The sequence below is a fragment of the Choloepus didactylus genome, chromosome 3 (assembly GCF_015220235.1).
Source record: "Choloepus didactylus isolate mChoDid1 chromosome 3, mChoDid1.pri, whole genome shotgun sequence".
Classification (NCBI taxonomy): domain Eukaryota; kingdom Metazoa; phylum Chordata; class Mammalia; order Pilosa; family Megalonychidae; genus Choloepus; species Choloepus didactylus.
The window spans coordinates 2,674,880-2,698,878 of NC_051309.1; the positions used below are offsets into that span (position 1 = coordinate 2,674,880).

At 45.1% G+C, this 23,999-nt stretch overlaps 1 protein-coding gene and 1 long non-coding RNA gene across 2 annotated transcripts in view; one reads left to right on the forward strand and one right to left on the reverse strand.

The window, feature by feature from the left end:
* Positions 1–13,540: 13,540 nt before the first annotated feature.
* LOC119529164 lies at positions 13,541–16,710 on the reverse strand. The gene is made up of 3 exons (XR_005215817.1): positions 16,639–16,710; positions 15,902–16,208; positions 13,541–13,771 (listed from the first exon to the last, which is right to left on the reverse strand). It is a non-coding gene; the product is annotated as an uncharacterized LOC119529164 (long non-coding RNA).
* A 481-nt stretch (positions 16,711–17,191) lies between these two features.
* FAM193A (family with sequence similarity 193 member A) overlaps positions 17,192–23,999 on the forward strand; it is a 234,860-nt gene continuing 228,052 nt past the window's right edge. Inside the window, 1 exon segment of the mRNA XM_037829279.1 lies at positions 17,192–17,761. The gene's annotated coding sequence lies outside the window, so the exon portion shown is untranslated.

A 23,999-nucleotide genomic window follows, 5' to 3' on the forward strand; every position in this document is an offset into this window, starting at 1 on the left:
CAGCCCTCCGGGGAGCCAGCTGCTAGCCATGGGGTTTCTTTCTGCTCCCGGCTCTCCCCGCCATTCCCCCGGCCCCAAGGGTATCTGCAGCGGGCTGTCTTCCAGGCCAGACACCGAGAGGCCGACCCAGCCCCCCTCTTGCTGTGTTTTACTGCGTGGTTCCCACTATCACAGCTGCAGCTGCTCCTGGGTTTTTCCTTTTTTTTTTTAAAAAAAGAGCCCGTCAGTCTCCAAATGCCAAACCCTGGCTTTCCCAGACTGCCATGCGGCTGCAGGTCTTCCAGCCAGCTTACTCATTTCAGAATGCAGACTCCCAGTTTCACCAAGTATATGGCCTCTGTGGAACTAGAAGACCTCGTCCAGCTGGTGCATCACTGTAACTGGTATTCTGGGTCACTTTCTAGTTTTTATCTAGTGTTTTTCATGGAGGTGTATTTTTGCCCTGTCTCACCTAGCTGCCATCTTAGTTTTCTCAGCACCACTTGTTCTTTTATGTGCTTGCATCCAATTGCTCTGTCCTCTAGTTCACTTATCCTTTCTTCTCCCTCTTCAAATATGCTGTTTTGTGTCTGGTATATTTTTAATTTGGCCAACAGTATCTTTTATTTCCATAAGATCTGCAATTTTTAAATTTTACTCTATCAAATTATTCTTTATGCTCTTCTAGAGTCTTCTTTATATCCTTTATTATTTTAGCCGTCAAATTGAAGTTGTTTTGGAGATTTGTGTGTACTTCTTTAATTAAATGTTGTAAATTTTTTGTCTCTTCTGGCTTTTTAATTTGTTTGTTTGGCTTGTTCATATCTTCTTGGTTCTTCAGGTGCTTTATGTTTTCTGTTGGCTTTGAGGAATTTGCTTATCTTGTTAAGATTATTTTTGGAAATGTAGGATTATTTTAGCATTTATATATAATTTTGTAGAGATACAGCTTGCTGGAGTGCACTTTCCCTGTCCTACCAGCAGATAGTGTTCTTGAGCCATCTCTTACTCTCAAGTCAGCTTTCCTCCAACTTCACTTGTGTGCTGGTCAGGTCCAAACCAGGTGGAAATCTAATCAGTGCACCAGTTCTCCATGTGCACTGTGGACTGTCTAACCTGGGGCTGTGATGTGGGCCCTGTGCAGTTCCACAGAGGGTCCACTCAAGGGCACCCTCCAGGTCAAATGTGTCCTGCTTCCTGGTTGCCATGTGCCTGTGAGTCTCTGGGGTGTGAGAGGGTCTCCTGATGCCTCTGTATGATGCCGTATCCTATCCCTGGACTTCCATGGGGGGAGAGTAAATGCTGCCTCCCAGATTCCCTTACAGAAGCTCCTGGCCATTTGACCATGGAGCATCACCTCCCAGCTACCTGTCGAGGTGGGTGCATGGGAATGGAGAGCTTCTGCACACTCCCTTGCCCAGCAGCCTTCTCACTGCTTCCGGCCCTTGGAGGCAGTCCCGGCTGAACAAACTGACTCCATCCCTTCAGGCGCCATCTCTCCACTGCTCACGCCCTGCAACCATGGTCCCAGACATCCTCCAGCCCCTCTCAAACATCCTGCTTGGTCCAGATGCACACAGCACAAGGCTGCCCAGGTGCTGCCAAGAACCGGCATGAGTTTGACAGTCACTCTTGGAAGGGATTGAAGCTGCCAGTGACTCCCACCCTGTGCCACTGCCTTCCTGCTAGGCTTTTTAATTCATGACCACCCCTGGCTCTCCCGCCCACTCTGGGCAGGGAAGGCATTTACACTACACATCAGGGAGTGGAGACCCAGCAGCCGCAGAGTTCAGGGTTCCTTTCTCCTCAATTTTTGAAAGACAGTTTTGCCAGATATAGAATTACTGGTTGGTAAATCTTTGCTTTCAGCACTTTAAATATATCATTCCACGCCTTCTTGCCTCCATGGTCTCTGATGAGAAATCAGCACTTAATTTTATTTAGGTTCCCTAGTATATGATATGTTGCTTCTTTTTTGAGACTTTCAGATTCTATCTTAGGCATTCAATAGTCTGATTATAATATGCTTCATTGTGGGTCTGTTTGGGTTTATCTTGTGTGGAGTTTATTCAGTGTCATGGATGTGCATATTCATGCCTTCCATTAATTTTTGGAAGTTTTCAGCCATTGTTTGGTTATTCTCTTTGCCCCTTTCTCTTTGAGCATATTTAGGACCTCTGCTGGTTTGGATCTATTATGTCCCCCAAAATGCCATGTTCTTTAATGCAATCTTGTGGAGGTAGATGAATGAGGTATTAGTGTTGATTAGGTTGGAATCCTTTGATTATATTATTTCCATAGAGATGTGGACCCCATCCATTCAGGGTGGGTCTTTATTAAATCAATGGAGTCCTATAAAAGAGTTCCTAGACAGGAGCTCAGAGTAGCTGAGAGTGACATTTTGGAGAGCAGCTCAGAGAGACAATTTGGAGATGGCGGCTGAAAGCAGGCTTTTGCTGACATTTTGGAGATGCTAGCCCAGTGTTTGCTCCAGAGAAGCTAAGAGAGGACAAAGCACCCAAGAGCAACATTTTGAAGAAAGCACGGAAAATGAGAGAGGAGCTGGAACACAACCCAAGATCAGCAGATGCCAGCCACATGCCTTCCCAGCTAACAGAGGTTTTCTGGATGCCATCAGCCATCCTTCGGTGAAGGTATACTCATATTGATGCCTTAATTTGGACATTTTTATGAGCTTCAGACTAAATTTGTAACCAAATAAACCCCTTTTATAAAAGCCAATCCATTTCTGGTATTTTGTATGACAGCAACATTAGCAAACCGGAATAGGACCATTAAAAAAAATTCTTTGGCTGGTGTGTCCTAAGTGTTTCTCCTCATTGAGGGTCCTAATGCTGTCATTTTCTCCTTTGCCTATGACATCACTTCTTGTTTCTTTGTGTGTTTTATAAACTCTTGTTGAAACCTGGACATTTTGATGTTTTAATGTATTATTGCTGAAATTTAGACTTTGAGGCATCTGTTCCTTAAGTTTGTATCCATCCCATGTTGTGACAGAGCTTTCCTTGTAAACCAGGAGTTAAGCAGAAGAAAAAGAAGGAAAAAAAGAATATACCTTTCCCAGGCTTGCACATTGGCCCTCGTGAGTGCATTCCTTCTGCACAATGAGTTTAGAGACTTGCTTGAGGCTAATGTCTAGGGACCTTCCTGATGCTTTCTGTGCATGCATCTTATCTAGGGTGTGTGCCCTTGGCCCTAGGAATTCTCCTGTTTGCATGGATACAAATGGTAGGAAATAGTTTCCCCACAGTCCCAGGCACTGCACTGCATGCCCTACAGCCTGCCGTCCCTTGCCCGAGGCAGCACGACGTGACTGCTCTCCCAGAGTTCTGTAGGAGAGCTCTGTGAGCTGCCTGCTACACAGGACAAGTTCGGGGACAGAGGGTCCCTCAGGCACCACCAGACAGACTGGGCCCAGCATATGTGCTCCCAGCATGTGCCCAAGGGATACTTTGTTCCCTCCAGAGCCAGGGTCTGGGATCCACACTCAAGTGAGGGCTGGCTCTGAGCCAAGCTGATGTGGGAGGGGCTAGGCAGGGTGCCACAGGATACAACTGCTTTTTTTATTTTATTTTATTTTGAAATAAATTCAATCTTACAGGAAGAGTTGCAAAAACAGTACAAACCCCATACCCAGAACTCCAGCATACCCCGGCCCCCTCCCCCGATACCCCGATCCACCAACTTTAATCCTGTCACACCACCATTTCTTTCTTTCCCTCCCTACCTCTCTTCCTCCCTATCATCCATCATCTATTGCTCTGTCTTCTGAACATATGAGAGCAAGCTGCACATATTCTTGAACAAACAATATAATTCACATATACATTTCCCAAGAACAAGAACATTCTTTTATGCAATCCCATTAAGCGCAGCTAAGAAGTTCAAGAATTTCAACATTGATACAAAGCTTACATTCCATATTTCCTTTTTTTTTCTTATGTCCCAACTCTGTCCCTTTGAGCCTCCTCTCCTCCATCCTCAGATCCCATCCAGGGACATGCTTGGCATTTAATTGTCATTATCTATTTAGACTGTCTTTTTTTTTTTTCAATTGTGGAAACATATATACAGCCTAAATCTTCCCATTCCAGTCCCTCCCTAACATTCCATTAGTGGGATTAATCACATTTAGAATGTTGCAATGCTATCACCTTCCCACCATCCATTACTAGAAATGTCCCTTCACCCCAAACAGAAACCCTATACTAATTTCTTAACTCCCCATTGCCCCTTCCCCCACTTCTTGTAAACCATACTCTACTTTTCATCTCTGTGGTCATATTCTCTGATACTTTCTTTGTGTTTACCGTGGCGCTTAAATTTAACCTCTTAAATCTATAACAATCTTGTTTTTCTTTGCTACCAACTTAACTTCAATAGGACACATAAACTATGTTCCTATACTCCTCCATTCTCCCACCTTTATGTAGTTCTTGTCAAAAATTATATATTTTATATTGAGTCCAAAACCACTGATTTGTCATTACCATTTCTGTATTTTAGATCTTGTAGGAAGTAAATAGTGGAATTACAAATCAAAAATACAGTAGTATTTGTATTTATATTTGCCATATGATATTTACTGGAAATCTTTATTTCTTCATATGGTTTCAGTCAATTGTTTAGTGTCGCTTCTTTTCAGCCTGCTCAGTTCCCTTTAGCATTTCTTATAGGACTGATCTACTGGTGATGAAGTCCCTCAGCTTTTGATTATCCAGAAATGTTTTCATCTCCCCCTCATTTTTACCCTCCAGTTGTTTGTGAATTTTCTAAGTCTCTGATGGTTATTGACTTCTATTTCTATTCCATTGTGGTCAGAGAATGTGCTTTGAATGTATTCAATTTTTTTTTTAATTGAGGCTTGTTTTATGTCCCAGCATATGGTCTATTCTGGAGAAAGATCCATGATCACTATAGAAGAATGTGTGTCCTGGTGATTTGGGATGTAATGTTCTATATACGTCTGTTAAATTTCTCTATATCTCTTTCTCCTTTCTTTGTTTCTCTGTCAGTAGAGCTCCCTTTAGTATCTGAAGTAGGGCAGGTCTTTTATTTGCAAAATCTCTCAGCATTTGTTTGTCTGTGAAAAATTTAAGCTCTCCCTCAAATTTGAAGGAGAGTTTTGCTGGGTAAAGTATTCTTGGTTGGAAATTTTTCTCTCTCAGAATTTTAAATATGTCATGCCACTGCCTTCTCACCTCCATGGTGGCTGCTGAGTAGTCACAACTTAGTCTTATGTTGTTTCCTTTGTATGTGGTGAATTGCTTTTCTCTTGCTGCTTTCAGAACTTGCTCCTTCTCTTCATTACTTGACAGTCTGATCAGAATATGTCTTGGAGTGGGTTTATTTGGATTTATTCTGTTTGGAGTTCGCTGGGCATTTGTGCTTTGTGTATTTGTATTGTGTAGAAGGTTTGGGAAGTTTTCCCCAACAATTTCTTTGAATACTCTTTCTAGACCTTTACCCTTCTCTTCCCCTTCCGGAACACCAGTGAGTCTTAAATTTGGACGTTTTATTTTATTTCTCATATCCCTGAGATCCATTTTGATTTTTTTGACTTTTTTCCCCATTCTTTCTTTTGTTCTTTCATTTTCCATTCTGTGGTCCTCGAGGAGGCTGAGTCATTGTTCAGCTTCCTCTAATCTTGTGTTATGAGTATCCAGCGTCTTTTTAATTTGGCCAACAGTTTCTTTTATTTTCATAAGATCTTCTATTTTTTTATTTACTCTTGCAATTTCTTCTTTACGCTCTTCTAGGGTCTTCATTATGTCCTTTATATCCTGTGCCATACTCTTCTTCATGTCCTTTATATCCTGTGTCATGCTCTCATTGTTTGACTTTAGGTCTTTGATTAATTGTGCCAAGTACTGTGTCTCTTCTGATATTTTGGTTTGGGTGTTTGGGTTTGGGTTCTCCATATCATCTGGTTTTATCATATGCTTTAAAAGTTTCTGTTGTTTTTGGCCTCTTGGCATTTGCTTTACTTGATAGGGGTCTTTCTGGATATAAAAAATACCAATCTCTAATTTGTCAAATCTACAGCTTGGTGGCATACACCTTCTCTAACTAACCAGCAGATGGTGTCCGTGAGTCACCTATTCCCCTCAAGTGAGTTCTCCCCAACTTTGTCTTTGTGGTGTGTGGGGTCTGGTTCTTTTGGGGTTCAATTGATGCACTAAGTTTGGGTGTGTTATTGGTGCTGTCCGCCCTGAATGTAGGGTGTGTGTCTAGGTTTTTAGGGAGGCAGGGCAGCTTTAATAATCAAACCTCCCAGGTGTTCCCGGAGATTTAAGGCTGTTGCAAGATTCTAAACCTTCATTTCAGTCTCACCACAGATTGTCTCTGCCGCTGACCCAGAAGACCTTGGTTTTGGCATAGGGTCCCTAAGATTTCCGAGCGGGTCCCCCTTCTCAGCTGTGCTCTTCCAAGACCTCTGCCAAGGGAAGGCTGTGCCACGTCACAAGTGCGCACCGGCCCTCCAGGGAAGCCCTGGGCTGCTGGGCTGTGCAAGGGTGTTCCCAGCCTGCTGTAAAGATGGTTGAATGGGATGTGTTAATTTCCCCCTTTTCACACAACTCCGCCTTCCCACCTCTGGGACAATTAGCTGTGGGTGCATTAAAGGCCACTGTCCACGGCCAATATTGTGGCCTGTGTGCGGTGCTGTGGGAAACACTCCCTGTCACACTGGGTTTCCTGGCACGGCTCTGGGCTATAGTTCTGGTCCTGGGCAGGAGTGTTCCCAGCCCTTCAGGGAGATGGCTGCAAAGGGTACGGTTTCTTTCTCCTTTTGGCTCCCCACTCTGCCCCCCTGGCCCTGAGACAATCAGCTGTGGGTGTGGGAAGGGGTGTCCTCCATGCCAGACGCCAAGAGGTTGGCACAGCCCACTCCGGCCATGCTTCACTGCGTGGTTCTCATTGTCATAACCGCAGCCACTCCCGGGTTTTTTTTTTGTTATTTTTTAAAAGAACTAGTCCACCTCCAAATGCTAACCCGCAGTTTCCCCATGCTGCAGTGTGGCCGCGGAACTTTCAGCCGGCTCATTCACTCGTTTCAGAATGCAGACTCCCGATTTCACCAAATGCACAGTCCCTGTAGATTTAGCAGACCTTGTCCAGCTAGTGCATTGCTGGAAGTGGTGTTCTGGGTCACTTTCTGGCTTTTATCTAGTATTTTTCATGGAGGTGTTTTTTTGCCCTGTTTCACCTAGCTGCCATGTTAGGTTCCTCTCGACACAACTGCTTTTAAGTTGCCTTTTTCTTGATTCAGTTCTTACCCTTTTAGTTCAGACCTTTTGTTTTCTGGAGCTTTCCATATTTTTTATTTTTAAGAGTAAAAATTACTCTGTGTACATTTTAATGGCATTCTGTTCTTATTTACTGATGCAATATCTTCTCTTCTCTATGAGAAACTCATTTTGTTCATTTCATGTTGTTTTCATTCCTTTACTTATACACATATAATATACTCATATGTATACATAGAGTTAACGAAATGATTTTATTCTTCAACTGGTTTTAAGTTGCAGATACTGACACTTCATCCCTACATATGGTAGCATGTGCAATCTATGAGTAAGAACATTCTCCTACATAACCATAATATCACACTGAAGAAAATTAATATCTTTACAATGTCAAATTTCCCCAACTGTTTCCCAAACTTCTGTTGTAGTTAAAAATAAATCCATAATCCAAACAGAGTTCACTCAGTCTATTTGTCATACCCCTTTAGTCTCTTTTATAAATGTCATTCTGTTCTCTTCTTTGTATGACACTGACTTTTTAGGCCGTTTGTCTTATACACTGTCACACATTCTGGATTTATCTAATGATTTCTTTACAGACCAGTTAGCTTTTTCTTCTGTGCTTTGTATTCCCCATAACATGGAAATTGGATCTACATGCTTGATTAGAGGCAGGTTAACATTTTTTGGCAAGAATGACATATGGATGATGATATGAACTTCCTATTATATCACATCAAGAGGCATATTGTCATGACAACTTTTTAAGATTACTTCTTGTCTCCATCCCTTTCATTATCTTTTTCATATTTGTTTATTCTATAGTTGTAAAAATTATTTAGAGTTGTATTCAATTGAATATAAGAGAAATTAAACTTCAGTGGCTAAGTAAATAAGAGGAATTCTCAGTTAAAATGAGGATACACATACCCATGTCTAATTTCACTCCCTCCCCAAAATCTTAACCATTTTTTAAAAGGAATAAATCTACAAGAATGGGAAGAATTGGAGAAAAGGCAGCTACAGCAAGTTTTGAAAGCTGGAAAGCAAATGCCTGAGTGGTAATTGACCTAGTGAACCTGAAAAAGTATACTATGCAGAAATACGAAAAAACAACCCAATTTTCACTGCACAGTCCTCAAGATGCTCAGGAATTGGCAGCTTCAGATACTTCCAGAACTGGGGGTAAAGGGGGTGATAAAAGAATGGGGAGTCAGTGAAAGGTCTTGAGAAATCACCTCTACCATCCCACCAGAGGGCTGGTGGTCTAATCTGTGGAGCGGGTCAAAAAGAGAGTCTTGCTTGGAAGACACTAGACCTCCTTGCAGGCCTGGGATCCTGTACTGACACCACGGGGTTAAGTGTTGGCAGCATATTGAATGCTGTGCCCCCGGCTTCCTTCCCCAGCTCCTGGCATGCTGGTAGCCACGCTCCACTGTCCAGCAGGAAACTGTTGCACTGCTTCTTGCCTTAAAGTCTTCTTTTCCTGATTTTATTAATATTTATTTGGTATATATTTTCCATCCTTTTACTTTCAAACTTTCTGAGTCCTTATATTTAAGTTAGGTCTCTTATAAGTAGCATATGTTTGGGTTTTCAAATCTATTTTGACAATATTATCCTTTTAATTAGAGTGCTATTCCATTTATGATTAATGTAATTACTGATGTGTTTATCATATCTACCATTGTCACTTTCTACTTTACTCTCCCATATTGTTCTTTCTCTCACCAGCCCACTCAATATTCTTCATTTATCACTTTTTCCTCTCCTGACTTTTCACCAACTTCATTTTCTTTCTTTCTTTCTTTCTTTTTTACTTATCTTTTAGTAGTTATCCTACAGATTACAACATGCATCCTTTACTTACTGTCTAATACAATTACTTTTATTGCTACCTTTAAAATGCTAGAATCTGAAAATACTTTAACTCCATTTTCCCACCTGCTGTCCTTTTCATCATAGTTGTCATACATTTTGATTCTGCATGTCATAAACACCTAGGAAATTATTATTGTTTTCTACTGTCTGTATTAGTGAATTTTACCCACATATAGCTTTCCCTTTAGTCTTCATTCCTTTTTTCATTTCCATCTGAAGTAATTTTCCTTCTGCTAAAAGAACTCCCTTTAATGCTTCTTTTAATGTAATTCTACTGGCAATAAATTCTCCCCATTTTTGTTATTATGAAAATGCCATTATTTTACTTTAATTCCTGCATATTTTTTTCTGGGTAAAAAAATCATGTTTGCAATTTTCTTTCAATAACTCTATGTCATTCCATTATTTGCTGGCTTCATTTCTGTTGAGAATTCAGTGGTCAGCAAAATTGTGGCTTCCTTGTAGTTATATGGATATTTTGTCTGGCTGATTTAAATATATTTTTTTTTTGTCTTTGTTTTTCAGCAATTTGAGTATGTTGTCCTTAGGTGTGGTGGTGTTTGTATTTATCCTTTTTGGGGTTCACTGAGTTTCCTGATGCTTCAGGTGGATGTCATTCATCAGTTTTGGAAAAATCTTGTCTGCCATTCTCTGTGCTCTAATTTGGGAATCCAATTGCACATATGTTAGATCTTCAACTGTGTCTCATATGTTTCTTATTTTCCTTTCTGTATTATCAATTCTTTTTTCACTCTGTGCTACAGTTAGTATGTTTTCTATTGAATTTTCTCCACTCTATGAATCCTCTCTTGGACTGTGTCTAATTTGCTGTTAAATCAATTAACTGAGGTCTTAATTTCACTTATTTTATTAGTTCTAGATTTTACATTTAAATTTTTTATAGAGTTAAATTCTCAGGTGAAATTCCCCATCAAAAACTGGCCATGATTATTTCTGATATTCTCAGAAACATTGAAGACTGCCAATTTAGTGGGCTGAGTTCTCGTTCTTGGGGTTTGCCCTTCTGATGTTTGTTACTGCAAAGGAGACGTTAAGCCTACTCATAATTGTGCCTAAGAAGCACCCCCAGAGAACCTCTTTGTTGCTCAGATGTGCCCCCCCCCCCCCCAAGCCAACTGTGCAGGTGAACTCACTGCCCTCTCCACTATGTGGGACCTGACTCCCAGCGGTGTGAATCTCCCTGGCAACACAGGATGTGGCTCCCGCAAATGAGCCTGGACAAGGCATTGTGGGGTTGAAAACATCTTTCTGACCAAAAGGGGAAAGAAATATGAAACAAAATAGTTTCAGTGGCTGAGAGATTTCAAATAGAGTTGAGAGGTCACTCTGGAGGGCATTCTTATTCACTTTATAGATATCCCTTTTTAGTTTTTAGTGTATTGGAATAGCTAGAATGAAATACCTGAAACTGTTGAATGTAGCACAGTAGCCTGGATTCTTGAAGATGACTGTATAACTATGTGAAAACCTTGTGGCTCACACTCCCTTTATTCAGTGTATGGACAGATGTGTAGAAAAATGGGGACAAAAATTAAATGAAAAAATATAGGGTAGGATGGAGGGGAAGGAATGCTTTGGGTGTTCTTTTTTATTTTTATTTTTTGAGTAAGGAAAATGTTCAAAAATCGACTGTGGTGATGAATGCACAACTCTATGATGGTACTGTGAACCGCTGATTGCACACTGTGGATGACTGCATGGTATGTGAGTATATTGCAATAAAAATGAATTAAAAAGAAAACCGGCCATGTGTCAGGCCTAGTGGTCTACCCATTCCATCTCAGTGGGATCTTAGCCCCAAGTTTCCAAACTTCTGTCCAGTCCTGCAAGACTTCTGTCTGCCTAGTCAAAGCCTCGATTCTCAGTCCATTGTCCTGAGAACTGGGCAACATCCTCAGGGAAACTGGGCCCTCTTGTTGTAGTAGCTTCAGTAGCTACTATTTCTCATATATATATATATATATATATATATATATATATAAATATATATAATATTTTATTTGGATTTTCTAGTTGTTCCTGGTGGGAATATTAGTGTGCTATGACTTACCAAGAAATGGAAGTCATTTTGTCTTTAGTTTAAGATGTATTCTGAGAGAGGAGATAAACATATATGGTAATTTTCCCTTATTTCTAAACAATCCATATGCTTTAAATTCCTGGTCAGCATCACACATTAACTCCTGATTTCCTGTTCTGATAGATGTGATTTAGCTTTCTCAGGGCAGCCCCTCCCTCTTCCTTCCAAAATGTGTATGTCATTGTTTTTGTTAAATTGATAATAATTTCAAGATTAAGACTGCACATTTTCCTGTATCAGATAGCATGTATGTGATATGTTCTATCAGATCTTCCATCCATCTATTCTTCTGCCTCAATTTCAGATAATATCAAATAACTTCAAATTTTTGTGTCCTTTTTCCTCACAACCTTACACCTTCTGTTCTGACTTGCACTGGTTTCTTTCCTTGGCCCTTTATTTTCACTCTTTATGTGGTAGGAGTGATATTCACTCTGAGGCTGGGACAGTTTAAACTCAGGATTCCTTCTCCACCTCCTCAAGACTGGGTGAGACTTGAGGTCACATTTCAGTTATAAGTTGGAGGAGGGCTACTCAATTGCCTCAGGCTTTATGTAAGGGAGACTTACCAGGACATTAGGGTTTATTTGTTTTTAGGCTATAGCCTGTCTTTTCCTGACAAATACATTTAGAATGTCCAAACATGTTTTTTTTTTTTTTCTTCCACACATGGTTGACAGATTAGGTAGCTATAGATTTCTAGGTTGCAAAAAAATTTCTCTCAGAATTTTGCTTTACTGTTTATTGAGTGTTACTTAGAAATTTAGTGATTCTCTTCCTTTTTTTGGGGGGGAAGGTATGTAATTTGCTTTCCTCATGGAATGTTTTAGGCTCTTTTGCTTATCTCTGTTTTCTATAATTAATGATCATTCTTGATGGGCTCTTTCAGTTTGAACTCTCATGTCCTTCATTTCTGGAACATTTTATTGTTTCAAATTTATTCCCCTCTGTTTCAGTTTGCTAAAGCTGCTGGAATGCAATATACGAGAAATGGGTTGGCTTTTACAATGGTGATTTATTAACTTACAATTTAGTGTTCTAAGGCCATGAAAATGTCCAACTCAAGGCATCAACAGGATGATACCTGGACTCTGAAGACAGGCTGCTGGCATCCGGGACACCTCTGTCACATGGTGTGCTGGTTTGAATGTATTATGTCCCCCAAAACGCCATTATCTTTGATGCAGTCTTGTGTGGGCAGGAAACATACTGGTGTTGATTGGGTTGGAGACTTTTGATTGGATGTTTCCATGGAGATGTGATCACTCAACTGTGGGCGAGATCTTTCACTGGGTAATTTCCATGGAGGTGTGGCCCCACCCATTCAGCATGGGCCTTGATTAGTTTGCTGGAGCACTATATAAGCTCAGACAGAAGGAGCGAGCTTGCTACAGCCAAGAGGGACATTTTGAAGGTTGCACAGGAGCTGAGAGAGGAGCTTCAGCTAACAGAAACATTTTGGAGACAGCCTTGAAAGCAGACTTTTGCTCTGGAGAAGCTAAGTGAGGACAAGTGCCCCAAGAGCAACTGAGAGTGACATTTTTGAGAGAAGGTGCAGCCTAGAGAGGAATGAGGCACATCCTGGGAGACAGCCATTTTGAAACCAGAACTTGGAGAAGATGCCAGCCACATGCCTTCCCAGCTGACAGAGGTTTTCTGGATGCCAACGGCCATCCTCCAGTGAAGGTACTCGATTGTTGATGCCTTACCTTGGGCACTTTATGGCCTTAAGACTGTAACTTTGTAACCAAATAACCCCCCTTTTATAAAAGCCAATCCATTTCTGGTGTTTGGCGAAAAGGCAGCATTAGCAAACTGGAGCACACGGGAAGGCACATGGCTGGCGTCTGCGGGTCCTTCTCTCCCGGGTTCTGTTGCTTCCAGAGGCCTCCCCTCTGGGTCCTCTCTGAGCTTCTCCGGGGTTTTTCTCTCCAGACATCTCTGAGTGTTTCTCTGAACTCTTGGAGCTTTTTTTATCTTCTATCCTCTCACAAAGGACTCCAGTAAAGGATTGAGACCCACCTTGAATGGGCGGGGTCACATCTCCATGGAAACAACCTAACCACAAGGCCCCATCCACAGTAAGTCTGCTCCCACAGGAATGGACCTAAAGAACATGGTCTTTTCTGGGTGCGTGACAGCTCCACACCAGCACACCCTCCATTTTTCTTTCTTACCTTTCCTACCCTTACGTCCTTGATTGAATGTTTAAGTCTTTCCTCTCCTATTTCCTGTCTTTTTTCCCTAATGTCTTAGTTTCCAGGAGTCTATGTCAAATACTGTACAATGGGTTGGCTTACACATCAGGAATTTATTGGCTCATGGTTTCAGAGATGATCAGGCTCGTTTCCTCCCAGGCAGCCTCTGGCTGGCCGGCATTCCTTGGGGTTCCTTGGCTTTCCCATCACGGGGTGATGCCATCTCCTTTCTCTGCCAGGTTCCTGCTGACTTCCAGCTTCTGCCCCTTCCGTGACTTTCTCTTTGTAATAGATCTGTGGTAGTAGGATTACGACTCATCATGATTCAGTTGGCCAGAACTTAACTGAAAATAACATATAAAGGTCCTATTTACAGTGGGTTCATACCTACAGGAATGGGATTAAGATTAAGAACATGACTTTTGGGGGCACAGAAGTCAATCTGCCATGCCTACTTTCTGGATAATTTCCTTAACTTTATCTAGCAACCCTTCTATTAAATTTCTTTAAAAACTTTGGGCTATATTTTTAAATTTCTGAGCTGCTCTCTTTGAGGCTATTAGCATTTTTTGGGAAAGCTTCTATTTCTTCCCCTGTTTCTTTGCATGCCCCCACCTACGTTTTTTTTGTCTCTGAGTTTGAGGCATTTCTTAAACAGTTGGTCCTCCTTGATTGTCTCTTTGTGTTTGCAAGTAATACGTTTAACAGCTGATTAGAAGCTCCACATGGGCAGAACTTGCCAATCTGCAGGCTTCAAGTGTGGGTGAGGATCAAGGACCACCTGATTCTTGGGGATCCCAAACATTAATATATCCATTTCTGGCATTGTACAGTTTCTGCAGCGAATTCCTTGGGTTCTGCCCTGGGGTGGAAACTCAACTGTTATGGGTTGCTTGCGGGGGGTGGGGGGGGTGGGCAAGGGAGGGCTTGGGCAGAGGAATCCAACTGTCCTTTCTGCAGACTTTTAATAAAGCCAGAAATGAGAAAATTAAGACTTTCTAGGTAATGATTCATTACTATGTAATGCCTGCTGGTTATGAAATGAGAGATAATTTTCTCATTTTCCTTATAGAATTATCTGGTGTTACTAGTATACATTCATATCTTGGTTAATAATATTTATCTCACTTGAAAGTAATAAAACTGCACTTTAATACAAATGTCCAATGTATGCCATATTTTCAATGCAAACTCAGTTCCAAGAGCATTCCAGGGAACTGTGTGTAGCCATCTCCATATTCGCATCCTCTTCTGGACCATTGACCTCACAGCCCCTGGGACCCCCCCATGTTCCTGAGCCACTCTTACTTCTCAGGATGTGGGAGACCCCTCCAGTCCCCTTTGCATGCATTCTCCCTCAAGGGGATGAAAATTGGTTCTTAGGAGAAAAAGTCTTAGCTATCACAATGGTTTGTGGCCTCCCAAGCTCAATCCTACCAGACAAAATCTTATTCCCTAGTATATAATTTCTCTCCTTAAGTTCTCTAAGAACCACTGTTTCTGCCTTTACATCATCAGTTCTGGTTGTTTGCCATGAGCACTTTCTCCACCCCCTTTAAGGACTCCTGCTCTCCAGAGGCCTCATCCCTAATGGCTCATGACACTCCCTGCTCAAAACCCTTCATGGCTCTCAGCTACCTTTAGGAGGCCTCCAGTTTCCACACCTGTCCTTGCTCCAGCCACAGCGGCCTTTGGAGGTTTCTGGGACCCGTTGACCTTTCTCCTGGCTCCAGTCTTGCATTGCTGAGAATCCTGTCTTCTGGTCTGCAAATGGCTCAGCTCAACTCCTGGGAAGGGCTGCCCCTGTCCCCAGCTCCCAGCATACCTCTTGATTGCATCAGCCCGTGATCTGCTGGCACCCCATGGACACACCTGGGTCACTCCTGAGTCAGAATCTGGGCCCTGACTCTGGCTCTTGGGGGATATCCTGCAAGCCTCAGTTTCTCATCTGTAATTCAGGGCCCACAGCCCTGACCTCGAGAGTGGTCATGCGGACTAAAGGAGCTGGCGCAGCAGCAGGTACACAGGCTGGTGCGAAACTTGTGCCACAAAGGGTCCTTATTAGGGTGCTCATTTTCCAGCAAATACTGGAGTGCTGTGTGCCCAGACTGGCGGCTGGGGCTGAGGGGCATGAGGCAAGCGCTCCCATGCTCTCCCCTGCACCCTAAGATTTCTCCTCTCTGGGGGTTACTGCTGAGTCCCAAGAATCCCCCATGCAGTGCCACTGTGCTATGAAGAAACAGAAAGCACAGGAGCTGTGGGAGAAGGCAGGTGCCTGGCCCAGCCCCTGTGGCGGTGTGCAGTGTGGGGAGGGGGCAGCCCAACACCTAGAGCAGGTCCCAGGCAGCACCCCACCATCCTCCCATTCGGCTCCAGCCGCAGGATCACCGCCGGGCTCCTGGTAACCCTGGTGAGGGGCTTGTCTGCTTCCAGCAAACTGGAGCCTACACGAAGGCTTCTATCAGGAGACTGACCTCATCGCATTTGCTCTAGAAAGCTCCTTCTGGCCGGGGCATGAAGCATGGGCCCGCGGGTTCGAAGGCCCCAGGAGTGATGACGGGCGAGATGCGGGCAGGGCCCCCCAGCAGCGGCTTCCCATATATCAGGACACCAGCTCCGCAGCAGCTCGAGGCTTGGCCCTGTGACCACCCATGGGACCAAAGAGGGAGGGGCGGGGAGTCTTGGCGTCTCAGTGCTTGTGATTAGGGGGCCCTCTAGAGCGCAGGGCCTCAGCAAGGGATCCGTCTTTCCCGGGAAAGGGCAGGACTGGACCTGGGGCTCCTGAAGGATGGGCGAGGCGTCAGCAGGGAGGAGCAGGGTGCAGGGAGCGGCCCGCATTTCTGACCGGGCCCCCAAGGCCCCCGGGTAGGGAGTGCGGGAAGGCCGGGGCGGAGGAGGGCGGTGACTGGGGAGGTGGACGGTTCTGGAGCCCCGGAAGCCCGCTTCACCAGGGCGCAAGGACAGGAGCGCCCGGGAAGGGCAGCCTTCGGGCCAAGGCTCACCGGGAGGCGATCCGAGTTAACGGACAGGCGTGGCCGCCGGCCCCCGCCCCTCCCGCCGCGCGCCCCGCCCAGGATGCTCTCCGCAGGATCCCCCTTTCATCCGCACCCGCCCCATGAGGTAGGTGACTCTGCGGTCCTCAGTGTGTGCCCGGAGGCTCCGGGAGGAGACCCGCCCAAGGTCAGAGCTAGAGGAGGCGGCGGATTCGAACCCGGAGCCGGAGCAAGGTCATCGGGCCCACTCCCCGCACGGCCCGGGAAGGAGGCAGCCCGGGAACCGGATCCGGCCGGCGACACCTCGCGAAGCACGCGGGGCGGAGCGGGCGGCGCGGGGGTTGGCGGGGGCCTGTCGGGAGGCGGGACTCCTCGCCCGCAGCCTTGTGGTTCCCCACCTAGGCGGCAACGCGGCCTCCCTCCGGCCTGGCCCTGAGCCCGACTACAACTCCCACAGGGCCGTGCGGCGCGGGCGGCGAGGAGCGCCACGATGACGTCAGCCCCGTATTTCTCTCCGCCTCTGCCCGCCCCAGACCTCGCTGCGTGCCGGCCCTCGGCGCGCGCAGCCAGCTGGGAGCCGTGGTCCTCCCTCCTCGCGCTCCCAGCGGCGGCGCAGGAGTAGGGGACTCCAACTCCCGGCGTGCCTTGCGCGCCGGGCGCACGTTAACGGCGGGAGGGGGAGGGCGAGGAAAAAGGGGAAGCGGCGCTGGGGGGAGGAGTGAGGCGGGGTGGGGGAGGGCGCCCTCCCGTCTCCCCCCTCCCCCTCCCTGCCGCTCCTTCCCCCTCCCCGACGTAAACTGGGATCCCTTTCCCCTTGTGTCCGCCATATTGGACTCTAACTCTGGTCAGCGGCAGCGCCGGGCCCGGTGGACTCGCCGTTCCTGCTGCCCAGCGGCCTCTCCCGCGGCTCCCGCCCGCCCCGGCCCTGCCCGCCCGGCAGGCGACCCCGCACAGCCGCCCCCCCGCCCGCGGCCGGCCCGCAGCGCCCGCCGCCGCCTCAGCCTCCCCGCTTCCCCGCCCTCCGCCGCCCTCGCCGCCGCCGCGGCCCCGCGCCCGCTCCGCGCTCTCTCTGCCCGCCCGCCATGAGCCCGGCCGACGCCAAGCGCGGGGCCAAGCGCCGGAAGAACAAGCGGGGGCGGCGGCCCGGGCGGCGGCGGCTCGGGCGGGGGTAACGGCGGCGCGGGCGGCGGCAAGGCCGGCCCGGCGGCGGCGCTGCGCGGCTCCCAGGCCGCGGGCCTGGCGGCCCCGGCGGCGCGGCGGGCCTGCTGGGCGGCGCGGCGGCGGCCAACGGGCCCCTAGGCGCGGGCGCGGGGCGGCGCCGCCTCCGGAGGCTACTTCGAGGTGAGCGGCCGCGAGCGGCGGGGGCGCGGGCCGGGCCGGGGCGGCGGGGATGCTGCGGCGCGGCGCGGATAACGGGCGCAGGCCCGCCAGGTCTACCTGGGCCCGGAGGCGGGGGCCGGCAGGTGGGGCCGTGACAGCGGCTCTGGAGCCAAGCGCCGGGAGCCGGGCGGGAGCGCCGTGAGCTCGGTCGCTGGCCCTGGGCGCCTCGGGGCGCCGGCTCGGTCGGTCCTGTCCCCCGGGACCTGCGCGTCGCCGTCACGGACCCTGTGGCTGATGCCCCGCTCTGGTGGAGCATCTCGCCGCGGCAGAGCTTGTCATTTCAGAGAAAGGATGACTCTGGCGATAAGCAGGGCTTTCCTTTACAATTCAGAGTGACTTGAAGTGCCCTTTCACAGTCTCCACCGTCTTGATGCCCTTGCAAATGATAACCATTGAAAAATGCCTTCTGCAAGTTTCCTTTTTTTCTTCTCCAATGTGGTCGTCTTAAAGGTAGCTGCCTAACAACCGTCTCGAGGAGGCAGCCCTAAAGCCCGAGCCCGGAGGCTCCTGTATTTTTGAGTTTTTGGGAGTAATTAGTCATCTAGTTATTCAGGCACAGATGTAGCGTTTAAACTTAAGGAATTTGAAAAGTAATTTTTTTCTGGTTTGTTTTGTGACGGCAGTCAGCTCGCACTTCATCCACCAATCGTGGATGGCTGCCACTTTTATTCAGCTCTTGGTTCCAGCGCTTCAGGAGGCACAATACAGGATGTCCGCGGTGTGGATTTGGCATAGTCATTTTAAGCCATTCTGTTGGCTCCTGGAAGACAAATGGGTTTTCTAAAAAGTTGTGTTAGCTCTTATAACGTTGTTAGAACTGTGAAATTAAGTTGTTTTAAAGACACTTGCCATTAAAAGAAGCCTCATCAGGAATATTTGCTTGCCAAATCATGAAACAAATTGTTTTATGCAAGGCTCCAAATACTAAGTTGGAACAGCATGTAGTGAGACAGATGAGAGATCACTGCATATGGCATGGTTTTCTGATGCTTATACTATTAAATGAAAACACAGTCAGCACAAGTGCGTCACTTTCCATTGAAAGTACTCTGTTCTCTGCAGTATTACGAAGTGCGGTTGTTGGAACTCTCTTAGGTGGTATTGTTACATGGGTGTGGGATCCCGGGACCCAGCCCTAGACTTCCCAGTCCCCAGCGGCTGCCCTTCCCCAATGCCCTGGAGAGCGGAACAGAACAAGCCGTGGTTGTGGGCTTGGATCATTGGGCTTCTCCGTGCACTATGTGCTGCTGCGGGCCGGGAACGCCAGGCAGCCTCTTCAAATTCCCCACGGAAGTGTTGGTAACATTTGCTGTAGCTGGGTGTAAGATGCATCCATTTCTGTTGATTCAGTAGAAACAAGTTGGAGGCATAATAAAAGCCCTTACTCCACCCTTTTATACCATTTCAGGTTTTAATACCTTCCATTTACTTTGAAATATTTAGCTAAAATAATTAATTTAGCTTTTCAAACAACTCAGGTAACTAGATGCCTAGTATTGTTTTGATAGGACTGCCTTATTCTGTTAAATTATTACATATCAAGGTTTTTGACCATGATCCACTATAAGAAATAAAGTTCACATTAAGGCCCAGGATGTACACATGAGGAAACACACATTTGTGTGTACAGTTGTATGTTTATATATATGCACATGAATATGTGTGTACACATACATGTATTCATATAAACACATATGTATACTGAACACATATACATATAAAAATTTTACAGATGATACTTCGATACATACTTTCTATCTTTTCTGTTCCATTCTATTTCATTAATAAAATGCTGGTTGCAGTTCACAGAAATATTTCACTGTGTACTAATAAATTGTGACCTGTACCTTGAAAAACATTTGGTTTTACTGTGTTTTAAACTTTTCAATCTATGTCCTTTGTTTTAAAATTTCTTCACAAGTGTGTTATTTAAGCAGTTGTGATCTTAAAGGTATTCCTTATGGTGACAGGGCTAAAAATGTTCTTGATACCAATCACAAAAAATTTTAAACATGTTAATTCTGTGGCCTCTGAATTATTTCTCCCCAGATGATGAGCTCTTGGGGGTACCTTGTCTGGCCCAGAACAGGTATCCAAAACAATGTCAATAAGAAACAGTCAGTGGGATGGGCCCTGCGTTTCCGGAGAGGTTTTCTGGCTCCTGGGGGCACCCCCTCCGTTCTGTAGAGGGTCGCACCGGCAGAGGGTAGCTAAGAGAAGGCTGGTAGGAAGGAAGGACTGGGCCAGTTCTCAGGAGCGGTGTGAGCACCACCGCCCTGGGTGCTGGGCACGGGACTGAGTGTGTCCCCAGGACCACCTCCACCAAGGGGACGGATGGTTGGAGGTGGAGGCGGTGTTTATGCAGCTGGTGGTTTCTACAAAGAAACGAAGACTCTGGGAGGAATGAGAAAACATAACAACCTAGAGCGTCTTTGGCCCCCCAAAAAAACTAGAAGAAAAAACTTGGGGTAACACAGATTTGATAGACTCTGTGACCTTGGGCAGGGTACCTGTTGAGGTGCTGCCTCAGTTTCCTAAATGACAGTAGCACCCAGCTCGTAGGACCATTGTGTGAATTAAACGAGTAGGTGCTAGAAGAGTGCTTCGAGGGTTTCTGGCACACGGTAGAGCCCCATGTGTTGGTGCTCACTACTTTTCAGGAGGCCGGGCTGGATGGGTCGAGGGACCCTGCGCTGAAGTCTGTCAGTGAAGCTTTTTCCTCTTGTGGAATGGGGAAACGATGCCCAGAGTTAGAAATGGCAGATACAGTTCCTGACAAGGCCTGCCACAACATAGGCTTGTGGGCTTGTCTGTGCTACGCGGACCACAAAGGTGTCGCTCCTAAGACAGAAAGTTTGGAAGCTCTGGGCTATCGTGAATGTAGTTTATTACATTGCATTTCAATTTTAAAATATAGTCTTCATGATGTTCATAATTTAGTAGGTGAAAAAAGAAACTCACAAAACAGAAAACAGTATTTGAGGCATGGATCCATTGTAAAATTTCTGTTTCTGTGTGTATATATATTTGCATAGAAAAGTCTGAGGTGGTATGCATCAAAATATTTTGTGATGGGGAATCTGATGGCTTTAAATTTTTCTTTTTCTTACATGCCTCAAGCTGTCAAACTTTACTACAATTTAAAGAACAGAAGTAAAACTTTGCAGTGAATAAATTCTACTTATGGATCAAAAAAGTGAACTATACTTTTATGACCTGATGTTTTTCCTTTTTAAAATAAAACTAATTTTGGCTTTTCCCACCTTCTTGACAGGGCTAAGCACTTAGACATGACATACAAAATAAAAATATTTACACCATTTCAGAATTCTGCTTTCTGAATAAATGTGCAAAATTAAGTCATATGCACATTATTTAAAAAAAAACAGAATTCCTCTATTATGGAAGCTGAGCTGTGTCTCACTAGCTGTTGGAATATCAAATTACATACAATTTACACCTAGGGAATGTTCTAATGGGAATATAGGGCTATTTTTGTAATGCTGTTAGAAATTTATGGAGGGAAGCCATTTGGGGTAGGGGTCGAAGCATGTTTTCGAACATCATTATTAAAATTGTAAATTCAGAAGCAAACCTGTTTTAGTATGGGGGCCATTTGTAATAATGTAAACCCTTTTTCATTGCTTTAAAAGTGGTGGGAAGGAAAGCATGGTCAATAAAGTTTAAAGGCCACCAAACAGTGTATCCCATGATTAGATGGTGTGATCACTTCCTTCATAGCCCCGAGGAGATTAGGGATCTCTGGGGTACATCTGGGTGCGTTTCTTGGCCTTCCCGGTGTTAGAGGAATTACTGTGATGGTGCAATGAGACTCAATAATAACTGTTTCTCCAGTTCACATTTGCCTTAGTGACCTGAGGAGGTAGGTGGAATAGAGATCTAGAACCTTATGTGCCCTGAGATTCCTGATTTAACTTAAAAACAGTCGAAATTGTTATCATACAGGCTTTAGAAATGGTGCGGCTGCAGTTAGTGCTTCTGTGGTCTGGTATTTTTATGTACGTGTACACCTGTGTTACCATCATCTGTATCAAGGTGGAGACCCTCCAGTACCCCAGAGTGCTCCCCCTGCACCCCTCAGAGTCTGCTCCACCAGTCTGATCCCTGGCCTTGTAGTTGATTTGCCTGTTCTTGAATGTCATGTGAAAGGGTTCTTCAGCTCAGTATTATATGTGAGATGCGTCCGTGTGGTGGCATGCAGCAGTGGATCATTCTTTTTCATGGCATGTAGTTTTCTAGGGTGTGACCCACAATATTTATTTATTCATTTGAATATTGATGGACGTGAGTTACTTCATTTGATGGATGTTTTGAGTCAGTCTGTTGGCAGACGTGAGCCCTCACTCAAGTTAGGTATACTTCTGGGGTACAGCCACTGGGTTTGATTTGAGGAGATATTGCCAGACAGTCTTCCTAAGTGGTTTTATCGTATGCTAATTTTTAAATGTAAACACAGTAGAACTGATATTTTTTAGTGTATAGTTCTCTGAATTTGAATGCATGTAGAGATTCTTGTAACCACTGCCACAATCAGGATAGAAAACAGTTTTGTTGTCCACAGATACTCCCTCCCTCTATCCCTGTGCAGTCGCACTCTCTGCCAGCCCTAAGCTCTGGACGGTCACTGATCTGTTCTCTGTTACTAGAGGGTGTCCAGCAGTGGAATCATGCACTGGGGGCCTTTCTGCGGCAGGTTTCTTTCAGTCTGCGTAATCACTTGAAGACTCATCCATGTTGTTGTCTGTTGTCTGTGTCTTTACTGCTGAGTAGTAGTCTGTTATGGACGTACCACAGTTTTTCTGTTCTCCCTTTGATTGACATTTGAGTTTTTTCCCAGGATTATGAATAAACATTTGTGGACTGGTTTTTGTGTGGTAGTAACTTTCCATTTCTCCAGGGTAAATATCAAAGAGTGGCAGCTGGGTCATATGGTCACAAAAGAAACTATCAAACTATTTTCTAGAGGGGCAGTTCCATTTTGTGTTCCTTCCAGCAATGTGTGAGAGATCCAGTTGCTGTGTCTTCGCCAGCACTGGATCTTGTCAGTAGTTTTTATTTTAACCATTTTAATAAATAGGTGTATGGTAGTTTCTCATCATGGTTTAATTTACATTTCCCTAATGGCTATTGATATTGAACATTTTTCATGTGTGTATATGCCATTCTTATATCTACTTGGGTGAAGGGTTAATGCAAGACTTTGCCTATTTTTGATCAGGTTGTTTGTTTTCTTATGTTTGAGTTTAGGGAGTTTTCATATATGCTGGGTACAAGGCTTTGTTAGATATGTGATTGGCAAAACATTTTCTCCCAGTCTGTAGCTTGTTTTTTATTCTGTTAACAGCGTCTTTGGCTTTGGACGAAAAAGAATTAATTTTAGTGAGGTTCAGCTTATCAGTTTTTTTTCTTTTATGGGTTGTGCTTTTGGTGTCATGGCTAAGAATGCTTTGTTTTAGTCCTGGATCATGAAGTTGTTTGCTTTTGTTTTTGTTTTGTTTTTTTTTTTAATCATCATTTTATTGAGATATATTCACATACCACGCAGTCATACAAAACAAATTGTACTTTCGATTGTTTACAGTACCATTACATAGTTGTACATTCATCACCTAAATCAATCCCTGACACCTTCATTAGCACACACACAAAAATAACAAGAATAATAATTAGAGTGAAAAAGAGCAATTGAAGTAAAAAAGAACACTGGGTACCTTTGTCTGTTTGTTTCCTTCCCCTACTTTTCTACACATCCATCCATAAACTAGACCAAGTGGAGTTTGGTCCTTATGGCTTTCCCAATCCCATTGTCACCCCTCATAAGCTACATTTTTATACAACTGTCTTCGAGATTCATGGGTTCTGGGTTGTAGTTTAATAGTTTCAGGTATCCACCACCAGCTACCCCAATTCTTTAGAACCTAAAAAAGGTTGTATAAAGTGTGCGTAAGAGTGCCCACCAGAGTGATCTCTCGGCTCGTTTTGGAATCTCTCTGCCACTGAAGCTTATTTCATTTCCTTTCACATCCCCCTTTTGGTCAAGAAGATGTTCTCCATCCCACGATGCCGGGTCTACATTCCTCCCCGGGAGTCATATTCCACATTGCCAGGGAGATTCACTTCCCTGGGTGTCTGATCCCACGTAGTGGGGAGGGCAGTGATTTCACCTTTCAAGTTGGCT